This window comes from Salvelinus sp. IW2-2015, unplaced genomic scaffold, assembly GCF_002910315.2.
Source record: "Salvelinus sp. IW2-2015 unplaced genomic scaffold, ASM291031v2 Un_scaffold1980, whole genome shotgun sequence".
NCBI lineage: Eukaryota > Metazoa > Chordata > Actinopteri > Salmoniformes > Salmonidae > Salvelinus > Salvelinus sp. IW2-2015.
Window position 1 is genome coordinate 392549 of NW_019943331.1, and position 27671 is coordinate 420219.

The 27671-nt window shown below is 42.3% G+C and overlaps 1 protein-coding gene across 2 annotated transcripts in view; it reads right to left on the reverse strand.

The window, feature by feature from the left end:
* tmem45a (transmembrane protein 45a) overlaps nucleotides 1-17966 on the reverse strand; it is a 124224-nt gene extending 106258 nt beyond the window's left edge. For both annotated transcript variants that reach the window (XR_011476264.1, XM_024140002.2), the window contains exon 1: nucleotides 17720-17966. The gene's annotated coding sequence lies outside the window, so the exon portion shown is untranslated. The remainder of the gene's footprint in view (nucleotides 1-17719) is intronic.
* Between the last annotated feature and the right edge of the window lie 9705 nt (nucleotides 17967-27671).

Genomic DNA, 27671 nt, shown 5'->3' on the forward strand with positions numbered 1-27671 from the left:
TCTCTCTCTCTCTGTGTTTCAGTGGGTAGAGGTCTAACTCTCTCTCTGTTCTCGTGTTTCAGTGGGTAGAGGTCTAAACTCTCTCTCTGTCTGTGTTTTCAGTGGGTAGAGGTCTAACTCTCTCCTCTGTCTGTGTTTCAGTGGGTGAGAGGGTCTAACTCTGTCTGTGTCAGTGGGTAGAGGTCTAACTCTCTCTCTGTCTGTGTTTTCAGGGGTAGAGGTTAACTCTCTCTCTGTCTGTGTTTCAGTGGGCTACGAGGTCTAACTCTCTACCTTCTGTCTGTGTTTCAGTGGGTAGAGGTCTAACCTCTCCTCTCTGTTCTGTGTTTCAGTGGTAGAGGTCTAACTCTCTCTTTTTCCGTGTTCAGTGGGTAGAGGTCTAACTCTCTCTCTATCTTTCCAAAAACCAGAACCACATTTCCCAGACCAAATAGTTCTAGCAATTCCATACTGTTATCATTATGTTTCACTGAGTACAATTAGAGTTCTAGAATTCCATAAATACTGTATATCATTTTTTCTACTAGTCCATAGCAAAAAGAATAACGAGTGTTCTAGAATTCCATACTGTAATCAACCACTATGCTTCTACTAGTCCATTTAGAGCTTCTAGAATTCCATACGCTATATCATTAATGTTCTACTTAGTCATTAGAGTTCTAGAATTCCATACTGTATATCACACTATGTTTTTCTACTAGTCCTTAGAGTTCTTAGAATTCATATGTATATCATATGTTCTACTAGTCCATAGAGTTCTATAATTCCATACTGTATATCACTTTATTCTACTAGTCCATTTAGCAGTTCTAGAATGCCCATACTGTATATTCACACTATGTTCTACTAGTCCATTAGAGTTCTATTAAATTCCATACTGTATTTATCATTATGTTTCTAACTAGTCCATTAAGAGTCTAGAATTTCCATACTGTAAATCAACACTATGTTCTATAGTCCATAGAGTTCTAGAATTCCATACTGTATATTCATTATGTTTCTACTAGTCCATTTAGATTCTATTAATTCCATACTGATATCATTATTGTTCTACTTTAGTCCATTAGAGTCTAGAATCCATACTGTATATCACACTATGTGCTACTAGTTCCATTTAGAGTTCTAGAATTCCATACTGTATATCATTTATGTTCACTAGTCCATTAGAGTTCATAATGCCATACTAATATCATTATATTCTACTAGTCCATTAGAGTCTAGAATTCCATACCGGTATATCACACTATTTCTTACTTAAGTCCATTAGAGTTCTAGAATTCCATACTGTATAATCATTATAATTCTACTAGTCCATTAGAGTTCTAGAATTCCATATGCGTATATCAACAACTATGTTCTACTAGTCCATTAGAGTTCCTAGAATTCCCATACTGTTTATATCACACTATGTTTACTAGTCCATTTTAAAAGTTCTAGAATCCTATAGCTGTTATATCATTATGTTCTACTAGTCCATTAGAGTGTCTAGAATCCATACTTATATCACACTTATGTCTACTAGTCCATTTAGAGTTCTAGAATTCCATACTGTATATCATTATGGTTCTACTAGGGACCAAGTTAGAGTTTTAGAAATTTCCGATACTGTATATCAACACTAATGTTCTACTAGTTGGGCTGTTAGTGTCCTGAAGGCATGTCGTTCCCCGCTTGATGCGTTTGCAGACGGCCCTGCGTTGCGGGTGGTTTGCAAGTTGCCGTCCTAGCCGATAACAGCCCGACAGGATACGCTCACTGTGCATCTATAAAGTTGTGAGGGTTTTAGGGCCAAGCAAATTTATCAGGTCCTCCTGAGTAAAGCAGGAGCTGTGCCGCTTTCTCAACCACACTGTCTGTGTGGGTTGACCATTTCAGATCGTCCAAGTGAATGTGTACGCGAGAACTTAAAACTTTCCACCTTGCTCCCATCGATGTAGATAGGGCGTGCTCCCCTGCTGTTTCCTGAAGTCCACGAGCACTCCTTTGATTTTTGCGTTGAGTGGGAGGCTAATTTCTGGCAGCACTTTCCCATGGCCTTCACGGTCCTACCCTGTAGGCCTGTCTCGTCATTGTTGGTAATCAGGTCACTACTGTGTGTCGTCTGCAAACTGTTATGATTGAGTTGGAGGTGTGCGTGGCCACGCAGTCATGACAGACAGCTAACAGAAGGGGACGAAGCACACACCCCTAGGGGCCCGTGTTGTATGAGGATACGCATGGCGGGATGTAGTTGTGCCTACCCTTACCACCTGGGGGCGGCCCCGACCAGGAAGTCCAGGATCCAGTAGCAGAGGGACGGTGTTTATCCTGGGGTCTTAGCTTAGTGATGTGCTTTGAGAGCACTATCGGTGTGGGAATAGCTGAGCTAGTCAATGAATAGCATCTCACATAGGTTCCTTTGTTCGCAGGTGGAAAGGGCAGTGTGCGACGTGCAATAGAAGTTGCATCATTCTCTGGTCTAGTTGGTGCGGCTATGCAAGTCTGGGTGGGTCTAGGGTTTTGGAATAGAATGCTATTTGATGTGAGCATGACCCAGACTTTCAAAGCAACTTCATGGCTACAAGACGTAAGTGCTACGGGTCAGTATTCATTTAGGACACTGTTACCTTAGTTTCTTGCGGCAACAGGGACTAATGGTGGTCGTGAAAACATGTTGGTATTAACAGACTCAGACAGGAGAGGTTAGAAAATGCCAGTGAAGACACTAACCTGTTGGTCCAGCGCCTGCTCGCAGTGCACGGTCATGGTAATCCGTCTGGACCCTGCTGCTTGTGAATGTTGACCGTGTTAATTAAAGTCTTACCTGCACTCGGGGACTGCAGAGAGGCGTGATCACACAGTCATCTGGAACAGCTGGTGCTCTCATGCATGTTTCAAGGTATATTTGCCTTGAAGCGAGCATTAGAATTAGTTTAGCTCATCTGGTAGATCTCGTGTCACTGGGCAGGCTCTGCTGTGCTTCCTGTTTACTCTGTAATGGGTTTGCAAGCCCTGCCACATAAGACGCAGCGTCGGAGCCGTTGTAGTACAATTCAATCTAGTCCGTATCTGATGCTTTGCCTGTTATGATGGTTCGTCGCAGGGATAGCGGATTTTCTATAAGCTTCCGGGTTAGAGTCCCACTCCTCGAAGCGGCAGTCTACCTTTAGCTCAGTGCGGAAGAATCCCGGAACAGTATTCCAGTCTGTGCTAGCAAACCACAGTCATGTAGCTTAGCATTTGTATCATCTGGCCCATTTTTTAATGACCGAGTCACTGGTGCTTCCTGCAGTTTAATTTTGCATTGTAAGCAGGAATCAGGAGAATAAATTATGGTCAGCATGTTGCCACATGGCTAGGGCGGGGGAGCGCTTTGTACGTGTCTATGTGTGTAGAGTTTAAAAGTGTCTAGAATTTTCCCCTCTGTTTGCCACACAAAAACGCAAAAAAACAAACCAAAGGGGCCTCCCGGTTGGCGCAGGGTCCAGGGCACTGCAAATACGCAGCGCTGCTGTGCCACCAAGGATTCGGGGGTCGCGCGCCAGCTCTGCGCAGCCACGGCCGGCGACCGGGAGGTCCGTGGGGCGACGCACACAATTGCCTAGCGTCGTCCGGGTTAGGGAGGGTTTGCGCCGGTAGGGATATATCCTTGTCTCAGCTAACCGAAGGGGGCCAGGTGCACGGTGTTTCCTCCGACACATTGTGCGGCTGGCTTCCGGGTTTGGAGGCGCGCTTGTATGTGTTAAGAAGCAGTGCGGCTTGGGTTGGGTTGTGCTTCGGAGGACGCATGGTCTTTTGACCTTCGTCTCTCCCGAGCCCGTACGGGAGTTGTAGAACGATTGAACAAGATAGTTAAATTACTTGCGATTGGATTACACGAAAATTGCGGGGAGAAAGAGCGGGAAAAATTTTAAAAAAACGACCAAACTATTATTTTTAAGCGAAGCACGTAAATTGTCAGCCGATTCTTCTCCTAGGGCCAGTTCAATGTGTCAAGGAACCCGGTGCGAGAAACAGTCACTCAATAATCGTCAGAACCCAGAAGATGCAGGCAGACACAGGCAGTACTAGAGTATGGCTGGTTTAATATATAAAACAAAATCTTCAGGCACAATCAGAAAACTAAATCCACATGTCCAAAAATAAAGCCGAGAGCAGCAAAAATGGAAAATTCTCCAAAATCAAATAAGAAACTCCACAAAGTGGAGTAAAAACAGCAGAGGAAAACAAAACCTCAAAAGACTACTCAAATAATACACAAGAACTATAACCAGAGAAACCTCTGAAAATCCAACAAGAGAAATATCTGTATGAAACAAGCTTGGCTGGGGCTGGGTGCTAACTTTCAAAACACTGAGCAAGGAACATGAGAACACACAGGGTTTAAATACTAACAACAGGGAATGACCTACGGTAGCAAACATATAATTAGAGCAAGAAAAACAAAAGGTACAAAAAAGGTGCAATGGGGACATACTAGTGACCAAAAACCGAACAGTCTTGGCCCAAAACCTGACACAATGCGATGGTTTGTCTTTCAGTTTTGCCCAGATGCGCCATCGTATCCATTGGTTTCTGGTTTGGGTAGGTTTTAATAGTCACCACTAGTATCATTTATAAGTTCTATGATTGTCCAATAGAAGTTCTATAATTCCATAACTGTATATCAACTTATGTTCTACCTAAGTCCAATTGGAGTATCCACCCAGGGAGTATCCCAGACTTGCAGATCAGCGATGCCTGCACTGTGGCATCCTTTAATAAGTATAATCTCACAATCATTTAGTAAAAACTAAACAGCAGAAGCCATGTGCCCCTCCCTCACCTCCCTCCCTTCCTCTCATACTCACCTTGCCTTACCCACAAGTGTTCCCAGCTACACCTTTAATTTAATCTGTTCACGCTCCATTCTTCTTTTTATTATACCAGCTGTCAAACATTAAAATGGTACAATATATGTGAATGATAAAGTTGATTGGTTATTTATTGTAAAAAGAAAGATTTACATTAGGGACCTAGTTTTCATATCATTAAAATTTAGCACCAGTTAATGACACAGGTGAGGTCAGTTAATATTGTTTTTGACAAGTTTCTCCTTTATTTGTTTGGGGAATTGTTTTCAATGCTAAATGACCTATGAATATTTGCACTGAGGAATATAATGTTTAAAAGTGCCATTTATGAATTGTTGCTTTGCATTTGAAAGAAAACAGCGGGAATGAAGAGTGTGTGACAGCAGGTCAGGAGTTATTTTAGAGTAAAATCTTTAGATGGCCAGATAGTTCGTTTTTCGTTCTCCAGTCATGTAAAAATATTGGGATATAAAAAGATAATGCAAGACGAATAAGCGCAGCGGTGCTTTCTGCTACGTAGCCTTCAGAGAACTCTTGTGTCCTGCCTGCGCCGCGTTACGTCTCCTAAACCGATCCAGAGTGAAGCGCAGAACGACTATCCTTCATGTGAACTAAAGTTTTATATTAAAATCCTTTCTGCTCATTTCCACCATATAGTCTAAAACCAAACAGGTTCGTTAATTTGAGGGAGAATCTTGTCACAAAAGTAGTGAATTGAATTCATTTAAAAAAAAATGAAATGTAAGGAATATAAATATTCGAATAACACCATAAAGCAAATACAAACTGAGAAAAAAACGAAAAGATCCTAGTAGGCTGCTGTATCATTGTGGACAGAATATCTGTCACTACAAACGTCCATCAAATGACTCAATCAACCAAGTAGCGGATTTGATTTGTCTCTCCAGAGGGACTCCGAGCAGCGGGGTAAAAGTGCACACGTGGAATCTCGCTCGCTGCAGACTGACAAGGTGTTCAACCAATCAATGTCAGTAGAGTGACGTCATTTTACAACGCTCAGCCAATGGTATACAGTTGAGGAATGTTTCCAAAAAATGCAAAAAATAAATAATTTACAATCATCAGAAAAGTGGTTGTGAATGAGCTAGTTGGAAGATGGGACGACTGTATAATAATAACCTACTCACCTCTTTGGAAGATACTGTATGTAGGATAACATTTTTCTTTTTGGAAGATGTTAAACTGTGTACATTGGATTTGAATAAAATGTGAATGTTTAGACATACGGAACCGTTTAGGAACTTTGGCGAACGGATCATTGTTTTGTGTGGAAACAATCTAACTACGGTAAGTTCAATGACTTAATGTATTTAAACTGGCTACAGCTATATTATATTAGTTCATCTACAGTTATCCTTTTAGTTTATTATCAATACATCTTTGGTGTATAGTAGCTCCTTATCCTGCTTCAGGTCTTATTCGGATAAACTGTTTACATGGACCTTTGATATCCTGCTCACGAGTACCCTGTAGCCATGAATAAACATAATATTCCTCATTTAAATTCATACGGATACAAATTGAATAGTAACTGAAATATGGACACTGGCTGTAGGTCTATAACCTCTCAAATGTAGCGTAATATTAACTCCTGCAGAATTATGCATTTCTTGCAGTAAAATTATAGAACAAATGTTATTTTGTCTCGAGAACAGGAGCGGAGAAATATTTCTTTCTTTCAGCTTCTCTTGAGAAAATGCGAATGCCCTGTAATGTGTTGTCTTTGACACGGTTATGCAAGCCAACCGTATTTCAACCACATATGCGCCCAAGACCAACTGTCCTATCAGAATGGTGTTTCATCATTTTCTCAGCTTTTCTTTTCCTTAAAACGAGTCAAACTGATTGACATTTTTGGACAGGACCAATCTTTCCACTGTTTTGGAGTTAATGCGTTTTCTACCCGGTCCCTAAACGAAACAGACAACTTTACCGGTGTTAACTAGATTACTAATGCATTCATTCTATCGATGTAAGACATTATTCTGGTGAGCACTATACTTTATTTAGTCTCATAGGGCAACAATTTATGACAGCAGAGAAGCTGCATTTATCTAACTATATAGTTGACAAACAAATGGCCTACCAAATGTCGAAAATACCAAATGTCCGAAATTATAAACAGAAACTTGTCTAAATTAGGGTGAAAGTAGCCAGTAGGCTATCGGTCCAGTATGGAGTATCATCAAAATAAATGATTCTGGAATGATTATGGTGTACTGAAATGCGTAGGGAGCCTACTTTTGAAGTGATTTGTTGGACAATCAAATGAAAACTTCATCACACGACATGATATGCGAAAACTTAGCCTGCGCAGACAGTATAGGGGAGAAGATGTTGACATGCCACAGTATCCTGTCTAAGATCACCATATCCCAGTTATCTCATCAGGGTTTCTCATAACCGGAATACAAGCTTTTTCGGTTATTGTAAACGGGATATGTGTAAACTCAACAACAGAATACAACAATATCCCAATACTATTGTAAATGGGATATGTGTAAACTCAACAGAATACAACAATATCCAATACTATTGTAAATGGGATATGTGGAAACTCAACAACAGAATACAACAATATCCCAAACTATTGTAAATGGGATATGTGTAAACTCAACAACAGAATACAACAATATCCCAATACTATTGTAAACGGGACATTGTTGCGCATGAAACATGGCCAATGATAGCAGAGGTTTACCTGAAGAGTAAAATTAAAGCATTTTGAAAGCAGAGGTTTAACCTGAAGAGTAAAATTAAATGCATTTTGAAAGCAGAGGTTTACCCTGAAGAGTAAAATTAAATGCATTTTAGAAAGCAGAGGTTTAACCTGAAGAGGGATTCCATGGGGAATAAGGAAGGGTCGATAATGTAAGATAGTGGGTTAGACCCATGTGAAATTCCAATGCCTGAGTCAAGGAATGGTATTTAGGTGAGAAGCATTTCTCTACACCCACAATAACATCTGCTAAACACGTGTATGTGACCAATCAAATTTGATTTGATTTTGATTGAGTTACTACCACACAATATGAATGGTATTTACAGTGCATTCAGAAAGTATTCAGACCCCTTCACTTTTTACACATTTTGTCACGCTACAGCCTTATTCTAAAAATCCTTATCAATCTACACACAATACCCAATAATGACAAAGCGAAAACAGGTTTTAGAAATTGTTGCAAAACAGAAATAACCTTAATTACATAAGTATTCAGACCCTTTGCTATGAGACTCGAAATTGATCTCAGGTGCACCATGTTTCCATTGATCATCCTTGAGATGTTTCTACAACTTGATTAGAGTCCACCTGTGGTAAATTCAATTGATTGGACATGATTTGAAAGGCACACACCTGGCTATATAAAGGTCCCACAGTTGACAGTGCATGTCAGAGCGAAATCCAAGCCATGAGGTCGAAGGAATTGTCCGTAGTGCTCCGATTATATCGAGGCACAGATCTGGGGAAGGGTACCAAAACATTTCTGCAGCATTGAAGATCCCCAAGAACACAGTGGCCTCCATCATTCTTAAATGGAAGAGGTTTGGAACCACCAAGACTCTTCCTAGAGCTGGCCTCCCGGCCAAACTGAGCAATCGGGGGAGAAGGGCCTTGGTCAAGAGAGTGACCAAGAACCCGATGGTCACTCTGACAGAGCTCCAAGGTTCCTCTTTGGAGATGGAGAAACTTCCAGAAGGACAACCATCTCTGCAGCACTGCACCAATCAGGCCTTCATGGTAGAGTGGCCAGACGGAAGCCACTCCTCAGTAAAAGGCATATGACAGCCCGCTTGGAGTTTGCCAAAAGCCACCTAATGGACTCAGACCAGAGAAACAAGATTCTTCTGGTCTGATGAAGCCAAGATTGACCTCTTTGGCATGAATGCCAAGCGTCACGTCTGGAGGAAACCTAGCACCATCCCTACGGTAATCATGTGGTGGCAGCATCATGCTGGGGATGTTTTTCAGCGGCAGGGACTGGGAGACTAGTCAGGATCAAGGGAAAGATGAACGGAGCAAAGTAAAAGAGATCCTTGATGAAAACCTGCTCCAGAGCGCTCAGGACCTCAGACTGGGGTGAAGGTTCACCTTCCAACAGGACAACGACCCAAGCACACAGCCAAGACAACGCAGGAGTGGCTTCGGGACAAGTCTCAATGTCCTTGAGTGGCCCAGCCAGAGCCCGGACTTGAACCCTGAGCTTCTTTAAATGTGATATTTCAATTTTATGTTGTTTAAATGTGCTTACATGGAAAATGTGGAAAAAGTCATTGGGTCTGAATACTTTCTTAATGCACTGTATGTTACTACCACACAATATGAATGGTATTTAGGTTACTACCACACAATATGTGGCTCAACCTTGATACCCAGTAGCCTGGCAGACTGGCTGGGTAGCACCAGTGTATAGTGGATCAACCTTGATATCACAGTAGCCTGGCAGACTGGCTGGGTAGCAACAGTGTATAGTGGATCAACCTTGATATCCAGTAGCCTGGCAGACTGGCTGGGTAGCAACAGTGTTGCTGTGTGTCTTTATGGTCATGTTGCTCTGTATGACTCCTGCTTTAAACAGACTCTGGTACAAGCTGTATTGGTGAGGATCCCGCTCTCTCTAACCTATTGGTAGGTCAATCAACCAATCAATCATTCTATAAATCATAGGTGATGTTATATGAGACTAGGTCAGGATTCTGGTATGTTCCTGAGGTTATGTATTCTAACCAGGTTCATTATCCTCATGATATACTGTAGGTATAGACCACTCTTGTCAGAATGAGCATCCTGTTGTTGTGTTGTGTGGGTGTGACACAAACACCAAATACCTTGTCAACCAATCACAGTCACTCCTCTAAAGTGGTGTGGAGGAGTGATTGGGCTCATCATCACCATGGAGACGGTGTTTTAGAGGATGATTAGCAGAGGATCAGGGATAACACAGCTGTGCCTCACAGACACTCAGCTCATATACTGACATGTTTGGAGGAAAGCGTGTCTGAATGTATTGAAAACAGACTAAAGAAAACCTGTCTGAATGTATTGAAAACAGACTAAACAAAGCCTGTCTGAATGTATTGAAAACATATTGAAAACAGACTAAACCAAGTTGCTCCTGCAAGAGCCAAAGGGCAGCTCATGTAATAATTCAACAGGTTCATAAATCCTTCTAACTCCCTGGCATGTCATACTCACAGTCGATCTTTAAAACCATGCTAATGTTTATGATGTTACAATAGGACTATATTTATCTGTACAGAGAGCAATGATGATGTTTGAAGGCTGGAAAACGTTGCTGTGGTCCCAAGCACCTGACAGACGTCAGGTTAATCACCTGAACAGGGAGGAAACAACAAGGATAAATGGTGGACAGAAGAGTTTCATTACAAAACGCATATATATCTATTTTCAGAAATGTTGGTAAATTGACATTTAAAATATTTAAATAAATATTTAAATAATACATTTGATTAAATTATTTTGTGCAAATATCACATAGCCGATTTATTGTATCCAGATGGTGAACAGCATATAAAATGTCTCTTTCCTTTTTGGACATTTAAGTACACTACATGACCAAAAGTAATCCTGCTTGTGAGCATTAATATGGACTTGGTCTCCCTTTTGCTGGAATAACAACCTCCACTCTTTCTTTGAAGGCTTTCCACTAGATGTTGGAACATTGCTGCTATAACAGCCCCACTCTTCTGGGAAGGCTTTCCACTAGATGTTGGAACATTGCTGCTATAACAGCCTCCACTCTTCTGGGAAGGCTTTCCACTAGATGTTGGAACATTGCTGCTATAACAGCCTCCACTCTTCTGGGAAGGCTTTCACTAGATGTTGGAACATTGCTGTTATAACAGCTCCACTCTTCTGGGAAGGCTTTCCACTAGATGTTGGAACATTGCTGCTATAACAGCCTCCACTCCTCTGGAAGCTTTCCACTAGATGTTGGAACATTGCTGCTATAACAGCCTCCACTCCTCTGGGAAGGCTTTCCACTAGATGTTGGAACATTGCTGCTATAACAGCCTCCACTCTTCTGGGAAGGCTTTCCACTATATTTTGGAACATTGCTGCGGGACTTGCTTCCATTAGCCACAAGAGCATTAGTGAGGTCGGGTACTGATGTTGGGCGATTAGGTCTGGTTCGCAGTTGGCGTTTCAATTAATCTCAAAGGTGTTCGATGGGGGTTTAGGTCAGGGCTCTGTGCAGGCCTGCAATTTCTTCCACACCGATCTCGACAAACCATTTCTGTATGGACCTCGCTTTGTACACGGGGGCTTTGTCATGCTGAAATAGGAAGGGCCTTCCCCAATCTGTTGCCACAAAATTGGAAGCACAGAATCGTCTAGAATGCCATTGTATGCTGTAGCGTTACAATTTCCCTTCACTGGAACTAAGAGGCCGAACCATGAAAACCAGCCCCAGACCAATATTCCTACTCCTCCAAACTGTTGGCACTACGCATTTGGGCAGGTAGCACTCTCCTGGCATCTGCAAACCCAGATTCGTCCGTCGGACTGCCAGATGTGAAGCGTGATTCATCACTCCAGAGAACACGTTTCCACTGCTCCAGAGTCCAATGGTGGCGAGCTTTACACCACTCCAGCCAACGGTCGGCATTGCAACATGGTGATCTTAAGCTTGTGTACGGTGTAACTTTTGGAAAAATGTTATCTTGTTTTTTACAAAAATAATTGTTAGAGTAAATCAAGGGCAGCTTTTTAAGTTTGATTATATACACTTTATGGAAGGATTTAACCTCTCTTGGATAGGTGGGACATTTAGCGTCCCACCTGGCCAAAATCCAGTGAAAATGCAGAGCGCCAAAACAAATAAATTACTATAAAATTTTAACTTTCATGAAATCACACATGCAATACACCAAATTAAAGCTACACTTGTTGTGAATCCAGCCAACGTGTCAGATGTCAAAAAGGCTTACGGCGAAAGCAAACAATGCTATTATCTGAGGATAGCACCCCAGAAAACAAACAGACAATCATATTTCAACCCTCCAGGCGCGGCACAAAACGCAGAAATAAGATATAATTCATGCCTTACCTTTGACAAGCTTTTTCTGTTGGCACTCCAATATGTCCATAAACATCACAAATGGTCCTTTTGTTCGATTAATTCCGTCAATATACAGTGGGCAAAAAAGTATTTAGTCAGCCACCAATTGTGCAAGTTCTCCCACTTAAAAAGATGAGAGGCCTGTAATTTTCATCATAGGTACACTTCAACTATGACAGACAAAATGAGAAAAAAAATTCCAGAAAATCACATTGTAGGATTTTTAATGAATTTATTTGCAAATTATGGTGGGAAATAAGTATTTGGTCAATAACAAAAGTTTATCTCAATACTTTGTTATATACCCTTTTTTTGGCAATGACAGAGGTCAAACGTTTTCTGTAAGTCTTCACAAGGTTTTCACACACTGTTGCTGGTATTTGGCCCATCCTCCATGCAGATCTCCTCTAGAGCAGTGATGTTTTGGGGCTGTTGCTGGGCAACACGGACTTTCAACTCCCTCCAAAGATTTTCTATGGGGTGAGATCGGAGAACTGGCTAGGCCACTCCAGGACCTTGAAATGCTTCTTACAAAGCCACTCCTTCATTGCCCGGGCGTGTGTTTAGGATCATTGTCATGCTGAAAGACCCAGCCACGTTTCATCTTCAATGCCCTTGCTGATGGAAGGAGGTTTCACTCAAAATCTCGATACATGCCCCATTCATTCTTTCCTTTACACGGATCAGTCGTCCTGGTCCCGTCGCACAAAAAACAGCCCCAAAGCATGATGTTTCCACCCCCATGCTTCACAGTAGTATGGTGTTCTTTGGATGCACTCAGCATTCTTTGTCTCCAAACACGACGAGTTGAGTTTTACCAAAAAGTTCTATTTTGGTTTCATCATGACCATATGACATTCTCCAATCTTCTTCTGGATCATCCAAATGCTCTCTAGCAAACTTCAGACGGGCCTGGACATGTACTGGCTTTAAGCAGGGGGACACGTTCTGGCACTGCAGGATTTGAGTCCCTGGCGGCGTAGTGTGTTACTGATGTAGGCTTTGTACTTTTGGTCCCAGCTCTCTGCAGGTCATTCACTAGGTCCCCCCGTGTGATTCTGGGATTTTTGCTCACTGTTCTTGTGATCATTTTGACCCCACGGGGTGAGATCTTGCGTGGAGCCCCAGATCGAGGGAGATTATAGTGGTCTTGTATGTCTTCCATTTTCTAATAATTGCTCCCACAGTTGATTTCTTCAAACCAAGCAGATTACCTATTGCAGATTCAGTCTTCCAGCCTTGGTCAGGTCTACAATATTTGTTTCTGGTGTCCTTGACAGCTATTTGGTCTTGGCCACTATAGCAGCAATGTTCCAACATCTAGTGGAAAGCCTTCCCAGAAGAGTGGAGGCTGTTATAGCAGCAATGTTCCAACATCTAGTGGAAAGCCTTCAAAGAAAGAGTGGAGGTTGTTATTCCAGCAAAAGGGAGACCAAGTCCATATTAATGCTCACAAGCAGGATTACTTTTGGTCATGTAGTGTACTTAAATGTCCAAAAAGGAAAGAGACATTTTATATGCTGTTCACCATCTGGATACAATAAATCGGCTATGTGATATTTGCACAAAATAATTTAATCAAATGTATTATTTAAATATTTATTTAAATATTTTAAATGTCAATTTACCAACATTTCTGAAAATAGATATATATGGCGTTTTGTAATGAAACTCTTCTGTCCACCATTTATCCTTGTTGTTRCTCCCCTGTTCAGGTGATTAACCTGACGTCTGTCAGGTGCTTGGGACCACAGCAACGTTTTCCAGCCTTCAAACATCCATCATTGCTCTCTGTACAGATAAATATAGTCCTATTGTAACATCATAAACATTAGCATGGTTTTAAAGATCGACTGTGAGTATGACATGCCAGGGTGAGTTAGAAGGATTTATGAACCTGTTGAATTATTACATGAGCTGCCCTTTGGCTCTTGCAGGAGCAACTTGGTTTAGTCTGTTTTCAATATGTTTTCAATACATTCAGACAGGCTTTGTTTAGTCTGTTTTCAATACATTCAGACAGGTTTTCTTTAGTCTGTTTTCAATACATTCAGACACGCTTTCCTCCAAACATGTCAGTATATGAGCTGAGTGTCTGTGAGGCACAGCTGTGTTATCCCTGATCCTCTGCTAATCATCCTCTAACACACCGTCTCCATGGTGATGATGAGCCCAATCACTCCTCCACACCACTTTAGAGGAGTGACTGTGATTGGTTGACAAGGTATTTGGTGTTTGTGTCACACCCACACAACAACAACAACAGGATGCTCATTCTGACAAGAGTGTGTCTATACCTACAGTATATCATGAGGATAATGAACCTGGTTAGAATACATAACCTCAGGAACATACCAGAATCCTGACCTAGTCTCATATAACATCACCTATGATTTATAGAATGATTGATTGGTTGATTGACCAACCAATAGGTTAGAGAGAGCGGGATCCTCACCAATACAGCTTGTACCAGAGTCTGTTTAAAGCAGGAGTCATACAGAGCAACATGACCATAAAGACACACAGCAACACTGTTGCTACCCAGCCAGTCTGCCAGGCTACTGGATATCAAGGTTGATCCACTATACACTGTTGCTACCCAGCCAGTCTGCCAGGCTACTGGATATCAAGGTTGATCCACTATACACTGGTGCTACCCAGCRAGTCTGCCAGGCTACTGGGTATCAAGGTTGAGCCACTATATTGTGTGGTAGTAACCTAAATACCATTCATATTGTGTGGTAGTAACATACAGTGCATTAAGAAAGTATTCAGACCCAATGACTTTTTCCACATTTTCCATGTAAGCACATTTAAACAACATAAAAGATTGAAATATCACATTTAAAGAAGCTCAGGGTTCAAGTCCGGGCTCTGGCTGGGCCACTCAAGGACATTGAGACTTGTCCCGAAGCCACTCCTGCGTTGTCTTGGCTGTGTGCTTGGGGTCGTTGTCCTGTTGGAAGGTGAACCTTCACCCCAGTCTGAGGTCCTGAGCGCTCTGGAGCAGGTTTTCATCAAGGATCTCTTTGTACTTTGCTCCGTTCATCTTTCCCTTGATCCTGACTAGTCTCCCAGTCCCTGCCGCTGAAAAACATCCCCACAGCATGATGCTGCCACCACCATGATTCACCGTAGGGATGGTGCTAGGTTTCCTCCAGACGTGAGCTTGGCATTCATGCCAAAGAGGTCAATCTTGGCTTCATCGACCAGAGAATCTTGTTTCTCATGGTCTGAGTCCATTAGGTGGCTTTTGGCAACTCCAAGCGGGCTGTCATATGCCTTTTACTGAGGAGTGGCTTCCGTCTGGCCACTCTACCATGAAGGCCTGATTGGTGCAGTGCTGCAGAGATGGTTGTCCTTCTGGAAGTTTCTCCCATCTCCAAAGAGGAACCTTGGAGCTCTGTCAGAGTGACCATCGGGTTCTTGGTCACCTCCTTGACCAAGGCCCTTCTCCCCCGATTGCTCAGTTTGGCCGGGAGGCCAGCTCTAGGAAGAGTCTTGGTGGTTCCAAACCTCTTCCATTTAAGAATGATGGAGGCCACTGTGTTCTTGGGGATCTTCAATGCTGCAGAAATGTTTTGGTACCCTTCCCCAGATCTGTGCCTCGATATAATCGGAGCACTACGGACAATTCCTTCGACCTCATGGCTTGGATTTCGCTCTGACATGCACTGTCAACTGTGGGACCTTTATATAGACAGGTGTGTGCCTTTCCAAATCATGTCCAATCAATTGAATTTACCACAGGTGGACTCTAATCAAGTTGTAGAAACATCTCAAGGATGATCAATGGAAACATGGTGCACCTGAGATCAATTTCGAGTCTCATAGCAAAGGGTCTGAATACTTATGTAATTAAGGTATTTCTGTTTTGCAACAATTTCTAAAAACCTGTTTTCGCTTTGTCATTATTGGGTATTGTGTGTAGATTGATAAGGATTTTTAGAATAAGGCTGTAGCGTGACAAAATGTGTAAAAAGTGAAGGGGTCTGAATACTTTCTGAATGCACTGTAAATACCATTCATATTGTGTGGTAGTAACCTCAAATCAAAATCAAATCAAATTTGATTGGTCACATACACGTGTTTAGCAGATGTTATTGTGGGTGTAGAGAAATGCTTCTCACCTAAATACCATTCCTTGACTCAGGCATTGGAATTTCACATGGGTCTAACCCACTATCTTAACATTATCGACCCTTCCTTATTCCCCATGGAATCCCCTCTTCAGGTTAAACCTCTGCTTTCAAAATGCATTTAATTTTACTCTTCAGGGTAAACCTCTGCTTTCAAAATGCATTTAATTTTACTCTTCAGGTTAAACCTCTGCTTTCAAAATGCATTTAATTTTACTCTTCAGGTAAACCTCTGCTATCATTGGCCATGTTTACATGCGCAACAATGTCCCGTTTACAATAGTATTGGGATATTGTTGTATTCTGTTGTTGAGTTTACACATATCCCATTTACAATAGTATTGGGATATTGTTGTATTCTGTTGTTGAGTTTACACATATCCCATTTACAATAGTATTGGGATATTGTTGTATTCTGTTGAGTTTACACATATCCCATTTACAATAGTATTGGGATATTGTTGTATTCTGTTGTTGAGTTTACACATATCCCGTTTACAATAACCCGAAAAAGCTTGTATTCCGGTTATGAGAAACCCTGATGAGATACCTGGGATATGGTGATCTTAGACAGGATACTGTGGCATGTCAACATCTTCTCCCCTATACTGTCTGCGCAGGCTCAGTTTCGCATATCATGTCGTGTGATGAAGTTTTCATTTGATTGTCCAACAAATCACTTCAAAAAGTAGGCTCCCTACGCATTTCAGTACACCATAATCATTCCAGAATCATTTATTTTGATGATACTCCATACTGGACCGGATAGCCTACTGGCTACTTTCACCCCTAATTTAGACAAGTTTCTGTTTATAATTTCGGACATTTGGTATTTTCGACATTTGGTAGGCCATTTGTTTGTCAACTATATAGTTAGATAAATGCAGCTTCTCTMCTGTCATAAATTGTTGCCCTATGAGACTAAATAAAGTATAGTGCTCACCAGAATAATGTCTTACATCGATAGAATGAATGCATTAGTAATCTAGTTAACACCGGTAAAGTTGTCTGTTTCGTTTAGGGACCGGGTAGAAAACGCATTAACTCCAAAACAGTGGAAAGATTGGTCCTGTCCAAAAATGTCATCAGTTTGACTCGTTTTAAGGAAAAGAAAAGCTGAGAAAATGATGAAACACCATTCTGATAGGACAGTTGGTCTTGGGCGCATATGTGGTTGAAATACGGTTGGCTTGCATAACCGTGTCAAAGACAACACATTACAGGGCATTCGCATTTTCTCAAGAGAAGCTGAAAGAAAGAAATATTTCTCCGCTCCTGTTCTCGAGACAAAATAACATTTGTTCTATAATTTTACTGCAAGAAATGCATAATTCTGCAGGAGTTAATATTACGCTACATTTGAGAGGTTATAGACCTACAGCCAGTGTCCATATTTCAGTTACTATTCAATTGTATCCGTATGAATTTAAATGAGGAATATTATGTTTATTCATGGCTACAGGGATACTCGTGAGCAGGATATCAAAGGTCCATGTAAACAGTTTATCCCGAATAAGACCTGAAGCAGGATAAGGAGCTACTATACACCAAAGATGTATTGATAATAAACTAAAAGGATAACTGTAGATGAACTAATATAATATAGCCTGTAGCCAGTTTAAATACATTAAGTCATTGAACTTACCGTAGTTAGATTGTTTCCACACAAAACAAATGATCCGTTCGCCAAAGTTCCTAAAACGGTTCCGTATGTCTAAACATTCACATTTTATTCAAATCCAATGTACACAGTTTAACCATCTTCCAAAAAGAAAAATGTTATCCTACATACAGTATCTTCCAAAGAGGTGAGTAGGTTATTATTATACCAGTCGTCCCATCTTCCAACTAGCTACATTCACAACCACTTTTCTGATGATTGTAAATTATTTATTTTTTTGCATTTTTTGGAAACATCCTCAACTGTATACCATTGGCTGAGCGTTGTAAAATGACGTCACTCTTACTGACATTGATTGGTTGAACACCTTGTCAGTCTGCAGCGAGCGAGATTCCACGTGTGCACTTTTACCCCCGCTGCTCGGAGTCCCTCTGGAGAGACAAATCAAATCCGCTACTTGTTGATTGAGTCAATTGATGGACGTTTGTAGTGCACATATTCTGTCCACAATGATACAGAAGCCTACTAGGATCTTTCGTTTTTTTCTCCAGTTTGTATTTGGCTTTATGGTGTATTCGAATATTATATTCCTTACATTTTCATTTTTTTTTAATGAATTAATTCACTACTTTGTGAAAGATTCTCCCCAAATTAACGAACCTGTTGGTTTTAGACTATAGTGTGGAAATGAGCAGAAAGGATTTTAATATAAAACTTTAGTTCACATGAAGATAGTCGTGTCTGCGCTTCACTCTGGATGCGGTTAGGAGACGAACGCGGCCAGGCAGGACACAAGAGTTCTCTGAAGGCTACGTGCAGAAAGTCACGCTGCGCTTATTCGTCTTTGCAATTATCTTTATACCATATTTTTATATGACTGGAGGAAAAACGAACTATCTGGCCATCTAAGATTTTATCTAAAATAACTCCTGACCTGCTGTCACACACTCTCAATTCCACGTGTTTTCTTCAAATGCAAACACAATTCAAATGGCATTTAACATTATATTCCCAGCAAATACATAGGTCATTTTCATTGAAAACAATTCAACAATAGAAACTTGTCAAAAACAATATTAACATGCTCACCTGTCATAATGGTGCCTAAATCTTTAATGATAGAAAACTGTCCTAATGTAAATCTTTCTTTTTACAATAAATAACAAATCACTTTATCATTTCACATTATGTACCATTTAATGTTTGACAGCTGGTTAAATAAAGAGAAGAATGGAGGTGAACAGAATAAATAAAGGTGTAGCTGGGAACACTTGGTGGGTAAGGCAAGGTGAGATGAGAGGAAGGGAGGGAGGGAGGGAGGGGCACATGGCTCTGCTGTTTAGTTTTACTAAATGATTGAGAGATACTTATTCAAAAGGACTGCCACAGCAGCATCTCTGCACAAGTCTGGATACTCCTGGGGGATACTCCTAATTGGACTAGTAGAACATAGTGATATACAGTATGGAATTATAGAACTCTAATTGGACAAATAGAACATAGTGATACTAGTGTGACTATTAAAACCTACCCAAACCAGAAACAATGGATAGATGGCAGCATTCGGGCAAAACTGAAAGCACAAACCATCGCATTGTGTCAGGTTTTGGCCAAGACTGTTCGGGTTTTGGTCACTAGATGTCCCCATTGCACCTTTTTTGTACCTTTTGTTTTTCTTGCTCTAATTATTGTTTGCACCTGTAGGTCATTCCCTTGTTAGTATTTAAACCCTGTGTGTTCCTCAGTTCCTTGCTCAGTGTTTGTAAGTTAGCACCCAGCCCCAGCCCAAGCCTTGTTTCATACAGATATTTCTCTTGTTGGATTTTCCAGAGGTTCTCTGGTTTAGTTCTTGTGTATTATTTGAGTAGTCTTTTGAGGTTTGTTTTTCCCTGCTGTTTTTTACCACTTTGTGGAGTTTCTTTTGTATTTTGGAGAATTTCCATTTTGTGCCTCTCGGCTTTATTTTTGGACATTGTGGATTTAGTTTCTTTGCCTGAAGATTTTGTTCTTTAATTAAACCACCATCTCTAGTACTGCTGTGTCTGCCTCATCTTCTGGTTCTGACGATTATTAGTGACTGTTTCTCGCACCGGTCCTGACACATTGAACTGGCCCAGGAGAAGATGGCTGACAATTTACGTGCTCTTAAAAAAATAGTTTTGGTTCGTTTTTTAAAATTTTTACCCTCTTTTCTCCCCAATTTTCGTGGTATCCAATCGCAAGTAATACTATCTTGTCTCATCGCTACAATCCCGTACGGGCTCGGGAGAGACGAAGGTCAAAGCCATCGTCCTCCGAAGCACAACCCAACCAAGCCGCACTGCTTCTTACACAGCGCGCCTCCAACCCGGAAGCCAGCCGCACCAATGTGTCGGAGGAAACACCGTGCACCTGGCCCCCTCGGTTAGCTGAGACAAGGATATCCCTACCGGCCAAACCCTCCCTAACCCGGACGACGCTAGGCCAATTGTGCGTCGCCCCACGGACCTCCCGGTCGCGGCCGGCTGCGACAGAGCCTGGGCGCGAACCCAGAGACTCTGGTGGCACAGCTAGCGCTGCGATGCAGTGCCCTGGACCACTGCGCCACCCGGGAGGCCCCTTGGTTTGTTTTTTTGCGTTGTTTGTGTGCAACCAGAGGGGAAAAATTCTAGACCACCTTTACTCTACACACATAGACACGTACAAAGCGCTCCCCCGCCCTCCATTTGGCACATCTGACCATAATTCTATCCTCCTGATTCCTGCTTACAAGCAAAAATTAAAGCAGGAAGCACCAGTGACTCGGTCATTAAAAAAGTGGCCAGATGAAGCAAATGCTAAGCTACATGACTGTTTTGCTAGCACAGACTGGAATATGTTCCGGGATTCTTCCGCACTGAGCTAAAGGCTAGAACTGCCGCTTCGAGGAGTGGGACTCTAACCCGGAAGCTTATAAGAAATCCCGCTATGCCCTGCGACGAACCATCAAACAGGCAAAGCATCAATACGGGACTAAGATTGAATTGTACTACAACGGCTCCGACGCTCGTCTTATGTGGCAGGGCTTGCAAACCATTACAGAGTACAAAGGGAAGCACAGCCGAGAGCTGCCCAGTGACACGAGACTACCAGATGAGCTAAACTAATTCTATGCTCGCTTCAAGGCAAATAACACTGAAACATGCATGAGAGCACCAGCTGTTCCAGATGACTGTGTGATCACGCTCTCTGCAGCCGATGTGAGTAAGACCTTTAATTAACAGGTCAACATTCACAAGGCAGCAGGGCCAGACGGATTACCATGACGTGCACTGCGAGCAGGCGCTGACCAACTGGTTAGTGTCTTCACTGGCATTTTCTACCTCTCCCTGTCTGAGTCTGTAATACCAACATGTTTCAAGCAGACCACCATAGTCCCTGTGCCCAAGAACACTAAGGTAACAGCCTAAATGAATACTGACCCGTAGCACTTACGTCTGTAGCCATGAAGTGCTTTGAAAGTCTGGTCATGGCTCACATCAAAGCATTATCCCAAAAACCCTAGACCCACTCCAACTTGCATACCGCACCAACAGATCCAGAGATGATGCAATCTCTATTGCACTCCACACTGCCCTTTCCCACCTGGACAAAAGGAACACCTATGTGAGAATGCTATTCATTGACTACAGCTCAGCATTCAACACCATAGTGCTCTCAAAGCACATCACTAAGCTAAGGACCCCAGGAGTAAACACCTCCCTCTGCTACTGGATCCTGGACTTCCTGGCGGGCCGCCCCCAGGTGGTAAGGGTAGGCAACAACACATCCGCCATGCTGATCCTCAACACACGGGCCCCTAAGGGGTGTGTGCTTAGTCCCCTTCTGTACTGTCTGTCCATGACTGCGTGGCCACGCACACCTCCAACTCAATCATAAAGTTTGCAGACGACACAACAGTAGTAGACCTGATTACCAACAATGACGAGACAGCCTACAGGGAGGACGTGAAGGCCATGGGAAAGTGCTGCCAGGAAATTAGCCTCCCACTCAACGCCAAAAAATCAAAGGAGCTGATCGTGGACTTCAGGAAACAGCAGAGGGAGCACGCCCCTATCCACATCGATGGGAGAAGGTGGAAAGTTTTAAGTTCCTCGGCGTACACATCACTGACGATCTGAAATGGTCAACCCACACAGACAGTGTGGTGAAGAAAGCGCAACAGCTCCTCTTTAACCTCAGGAGGCTGAATAAATTTGGCTTGGCCCCTAAAACCCTCACAAACTTTATAGATGCACAGTTGAGAGTATCCTGTCGGGCTGTATATCCGGCTAGGACGGCAACTGCACCACCCGCAACCGCAGGGCGGTCTGCACAACGCATCAACGGGGGAAAACGACCTGCCCTTCAGGACACCTACAGCACCCAACTAGTAGCAACATAGTGTGATATACAGTATGAATTCTAGAACTCTAATTGGTCTAGTAGAACATAATGATATACAGTATGGAATTCTAGAACTCTAATGACTAGTAGAACATAAGTGATATACAGTATGGAATTCTAGAACTCTAATGGACTAGTAGACATAATGATATACAGTATGGAATCTAGACCTCTAATGGACTAGTAGAACATAGTGTGATATTACAGTATGGAATTCTAGAACTCTAATGGATAGTAGAACATAGTGTGATATACAGTATGGAATTCTAGAACTCTAATGGACTAGTAGAAATAATGATATACAGTATGGAATTCTAGAACTCTAATGGCACAATAAGTAGAACATAGTGTTGTGATATACAGTATGGAATTCTAGAACTCTAATGGACTAGTAGAATATGAATGATATACAGTATGCGAATTATAGAACTCTAATGGACTAGTAGAACATAATGATTATACAGTATGGAATTCTAGAACTCTAATGGACTAGTAGAACATAGTGTGATATACAGTATGGAATTCTAAACTCTAATGACTAGTAGAACATAGATGATATACAGTATGGAATTATAAGAACTCTAATGGACTAGGGAACAGAATGATAACAGTATGGAATTCTAGAACTCTAATGGTGACTTAGTAGAACATAGTGTGATATACAGTATGGATTCTAGAACTCTAATGGACTAGTAGAAATAATGATATACAGTTATGGAATCTATAGAACTCTAATGGACTAGTAGAACATAGTGTGATATACAGTATGGAATTCTAGAACTCTAATGGACTAGTAGAAATAAAGTGATATACAGTATGGAATTATAGAACTCTAAATGGACTAGTAAGAAACATAATAGATATACAGTATGAATTTCAGAACTCTAATGGACTAGTAGACTATAGTGTGATATTACAGTATTGAATTCTTAGAACTCTAATGGACTAGTAGAACATAATGATATACAGTATGGAATTCTAGAACTCTAATGGACTAGTAGAACATAGTGTGATAACAGTATGGAATTCTAGAACTCTAATGACTAGTAGAACAAATGATATACAGTATGGGAATTCTGAACTCTAATTGACTAGTAGAACATAATGATGTACAGGTATGAATTCTAGAACTATGTGTCTGGAAATTGTCTGGTTTGGAAAGATTAGAGAGAGAGTTAGACTCTCCCACTGAAACACACAGAGAGAGAGTTAGACCTCTACCCACTGAAACAGACAGAGAGAGAGTTAGACCTCTACCCACTGAAACACAGACAGAGAGAGAGTTAGACCTTACCCACTGAAACACATGACAGAGAGAGAGTTAGACCTCTACCCCACTGAAACACAGACAGAGAGAGAGTTAGACCTCTACCCACTGAAACACAGACAGAGTTAGACCTCTACCCACTGAAACACAGACAGAAGAGATTAGACCTCTACCACTGAAACACAGACAGCAGAGAGAGTTAGACTCTACCCACTGAAACACAGACAGAGAGAATTAGACTCTACCCACTGAAACACAGAGAGAGAGAGAGTTAGACTCTACCCACTGAACACAGACAGAGAGAGAGTTAGACCTCTACCCACTGAAACCACAGACAGAGAGAGAGTTAGACCTCTACCCACTGAAACACAGGACAGAGAGAGAGTTAGACCTCTACCCACTGAAAAACAGACAGAGAGAAGAGTTAGACCTGCTACCCACTGAACACAGACGAAAGAGTTAGACCTACCACTGAACAAGCAGAGTAGACTCTACCACTGAACACAACAGTTAACTCTACCCACTGAAAACACAGACAGAGAGAGAGTTAGACCTCTACCCCATCTGAACACACAGCAGAGCAGACGTATGACCTCTATCCCATGAAATACAGACAGAGAGAGAGAGTTAGGACTCTACCCCACTGAACACAGAGCAGAGAAAGAGAGTTAGACCTCTACCCACTGAAACAAACAGACAGAAGAGAGTTATGACACCTCTACCCACTGAAACACAGACGAGAGAGAGAGTTGCCTCTAACCACTGAAACACACAGAGAGAAGAGTTAGACTCTACCTCACTGAAAACAAACGCACGAGAGAGAGTTAGACCTCTACCCACTGAAACACAGACCTAACAGAGAGCTACTAAACAGGAGTGACCCTCTACCAACTCTGACAACAGACAGACGTAGAGTTAGACCATTACCTCACACCATAGCTCTAATTAAAAACAGAGAGAGAGTTAGAACCTCGACCCGACTGATAAACAGAAGAGCGAGTTAGACCTCTTACCCACTGAAACACAGACAGAAAGAGAGGTTAGACATCTACCCACTGAAACACAGACAGAGAGAGAGAGTTAGACCTCTACCCACTGAAAACAGACAGAGAGAGAGTAGCTCCTAACCCACTGATATAAAGCAGAGAGCAGAGTAACCTCTACCTCAACTGAAAGACAAACAAGAAAGAGAGTTAGACATGCCTACCCACACTGAAACACAGACAGAGAGAGAAGAGTTAAGACCTCTCACCCACTGAAGACCACAGAGAGAGAGTTAGACCTCCCCTACCCACACCCTAACAAGAGCCCCTCAGAATCAATTAACTCAGAAGAAGACAGTCTACCACACTGAAAACACAGACAGAGAGAAGAGGAGTTAGACCTCTACCCACTGAAACAACGAGAGGAGAGTTAGACCTCTACCCATGAAACACAGACAGAGAGAGAGTTAGACCTTACCCACTGAAACCACAGAGAAGAGAAGAGAGTTAGACCCTCTACCTACACTGAAACCACAGAGAGAGAGAGTTAGACCTCTAACCCACTGAAACACAGACAGAAGAGAGTTAGTACCTCTACCCCACCTGAAACACCAGAACAGAGAGTTAGACCTCTACCCACTGGAAACACAGAGGAGAGAGAGAGTTAGACCCTCTACCCACTGAAACACAGACAGAGAGAGATCTAGAAACCGTCTACCCACTGAAACACAGACAGAGAGTAATGACCTCTACCCACTGAAACACGAGAGAGGCAGAGAGTTAGATCCTCTACCTGCAACTGAAACCACAGAGAGAGAGAGTAAGCAGTGTAGACCTCTACCCACACGAACAAAGCACCAGAGAGAGAGAGTTAGACCTCTACCCACTGAAACACAGAGAGAGAGAGAGTAGACCTCTACACACTCGAAAACACAGAGAGATGAAGAGTCTAGAACCTCTACCACTGAAACACAGACAGAGAGAGAGTTAGACCTCTACCCACTGAAATATCCACAGACAGAGTATGATGTTTTAGACACCCTTATCTATCGACACACTGAAACACAGACAGATGAGTAGAACCTCTACCTTCACTGAAAACATCGGACAGAAGAAGTTAGACCTCTCCCACTGAAACACAGAGAGAGAGGTTAGACCTCTACCCACTGAGAACAACAGAGAGAGAGAGTTAGACCTCTAACCACTGGGAAAGCACAGAGAGAGAGAGAGTTAGGACCTCTACCCACTGACAACACAGACAGAGAGTTAGACCTCTACACACGAAACACAGAAGAGAGAGAAGTTAGAACCTTAACCTCTGAAACACAGAGAGAGAGTTAGACCTCTACCCACTGAAAACACAGAGAGAGAGAGAGTTAGACCTCTACACACTGAAACACAGAGAGAGAGTTAGACCTCTACCCCACTGAAACACAGAGAGAGAGTTAGACCTCTACCCACTAAACACAGACAGAGAGTTAGACCTCTACCCACTTTGCAAACCAGACAAGAGAGAGTTAGGACCTCTAACCCACTGAAACACAGCAGAGAGAAGAGTTAGACCTCTACCCACTGAAACACAGACAAGAGAGAGAGTTTAGACCTCTACCCTCTGAAACACAGGAGAGAAGAGAGACCTCTACCCACTGAAACACAGAGAGAGCAGAGAGTTAGACCTCTACACACTGAAACACAGAAAGAGAGTTAGACCTCTACCCCTGGAAAACAGAGAGAGAGAGAGTTAGACCTCTACCCACTGAAACACAGACAGAGAGAGAGTTAACCTCTACCCACTGAGAACACAGACAGATGAAAGATTAGACATCTACCCACTGAAACACAGACAGAGAGAGAGAGAGTAGACTACTAGCCACACTGACAACAAAGAGAGAGAGTTAGACCTCTACCCATGATAAAACAGAGAGAGAGTTAGACATCCTACCACTGAACACAGACAGAGAGAGAGAGAGTTAGACTCTACCCACTGAAACACAGAGATAGAAGTTAGACCTCTACCCACCTGAACCACGACAGAGAGGAGGTTAGACCTCTACCCACTGAAACACAGAGAGAGAGAGAGAGTTAACCTCTACCCACTGAAACACAGAGAGAGAGAAGGAGTTAGACCTCTACCCACTGAAACCACAGACAGAGAGAGAGTTAGACCTCTACCCACTAACAACACAGACAGAGAGTTAGACCTCTACCCACTGAAACACAGAGAGAAGAAGAGAGTTAGACCCTCTTACCACTGAAAACACAGACAGAGAGAGTTAGACTATACCCACTGAACACAGACAGAGAGTAGACCTCTACCCACTGAAAAACAGCAGAGAGAGAGAGAGTTAGACCTCGTTAACCCACTGAACACAGAGAAAGAGAGTTAGAACCTCTACCCACTGAAACACCAGACAGAGAGAGAGAGTTAAGACCTACTACCCCACTGAAACACAGAGAGAAGAGAGTTAGACCTCTACCCACTGAAACACAAGAGAGAGAGTTAACCTCTCACCACTGAAACACAGACAGAAGAGAGTTAGACCTCTACCCACTGAAACACAGACAGAGAGATAGTTAGAACCTCTACCCACTGAACACACAGACAGAGAGTTAACCTCACCACTGAACACGGACAGGAGAGAGAGTTAGACCTCTTACCCACTGAAACACAGAGAGAGAGATTAGACCTCTACACTGAAACAAGAAGAAGAGAGAGTTAGACCTCTACCCATGAAACAACAGAGAGAGAGAGAGTTAGACCTCACCCCACTGAAACACAGACAGAGAGTTAGACCTCACCCACTAAAACACAGAGAGAGAGAGTTAGAAACCTCTACCACTGAAACACCAGAGAGACGAGTTAACCTCTACCAATTGATAAACAGAGAGAAGAGTTAGACCCTTCTTACCCACTGAACACAGAGAGAGAGAGAGTTAGACCTCTACACACTGAAACCAGAGAGAGAGTTTAGGACCTCTACCCACTGAAACACAGAGAGAGAGTTATGACCTCTACCACTAAAAAACACAGAGAGGGAAGATGCAGTTAGACCTCCTTACCGCACTGCAAACACAGACAGAGAAGAGAGTTAGACCTCTACCCACTGAAAACACGACGAGAGAGAGTTAGACCTCTACCCACTGAAACACAGACAGAGAGTTAGACCTCTACCCACTGAAAACCACAGAGAGAGAGAGAGTTAGACCTCTACCCACTGAAACACAGACAGAGATGAGTTTAGACCTCTACCCACTGAAACACAGACAGAGAGTTGAACCTCTACCCACTGAAACACAGAGAGAGAGAGAGTTAGACCTCTAC